This window comes from Alligator sinensis, unplaced genomic scaffold, assembly GCF_000455745.1.
Source record: "Alligator sinensis unplaced genomic scaffold, ASM45574v1 scaffold780_1, whole genome shotgun sequence".
NCBI lineage: Eukaryota > Metazoa > Chordata > Crocodylia > Alligatoridae > Alligator > Alligator sinensis.
Window position 1 is genome coordinate 1,526,825 of NW_005842144.1, and position 919 is coordinate 1,527,743.

The window sequence follows — 919 nt, forward strand, 5'->3', positions numbered from 1 at the left end:
TGTGTGTGAGAGAAATGGTTTCAATAATGCTTCACGGGCTATCCTTTTCCGGTCAATTTGGAGGTACTTTAAAATCAAACTACTGTAGCTTTAAGGTGACTGCAGATAACAGTATTACTGTCTCTTATAATTAGCAATCTGCTGAAACTTTAAATCCCCCTCGATAGATGTTATGATCTGCGTGAGGGAAGCAACAGTATTCCAGCCAGCTTCCTTCCCCCCCCCCCCCTTCAAAATAAAGCAGCAGTGTCTGTCTCTATTATTTTCTGGATTAAATTGCTAATGACATTTTTCTTTAGAAAAATAAACTACCGCCACATTTCACACTGACACTGGAGTATGTCAAACTTTAGTTATGCTCAGTAGGCTACTTACTCTTCTCTGAATAACTAAGGCACTGTTTTTGTTCTTATAACCTGTCCCCACTATGGCTATTAATGGAAGTCTTTTCCAATTTATGGGAAACATGGTAGACATGCAAGTAGCCGGTCAGGAACAATACTTAAACCTATGTAAACTACCATTTTCTATTACCTCTTCTTTTTTCTTTTCTTTTTTTTTTAACGTAGTTGTCTTTTTCATGACATCTGTTTTTTTGACATTTGAATAAGAGGTTGAATACTGTGAAACAAATATTCAATTTCTGCTTTGGAATCAAGATATTGGCATTTTCTCAAATGTAGCAATATTTGTCCATTTGATTTAAAACCAGTTATGTCCAGCAATCATCTTCAAGTTTCATTTTGACTCATTATAGTTCATGCACTGAGCTACTCCATAATTTAACTTTTCTGTATAGTTGCATTATCTAAAACATGGGCTTGAGTGAACTATATATACAAAAAAAACTCTTGAAATTTTCTGGGAGTATGAATTGTCCATGGTAGGTTATGAAATATTTGCAGAGTGTGGCAACCTC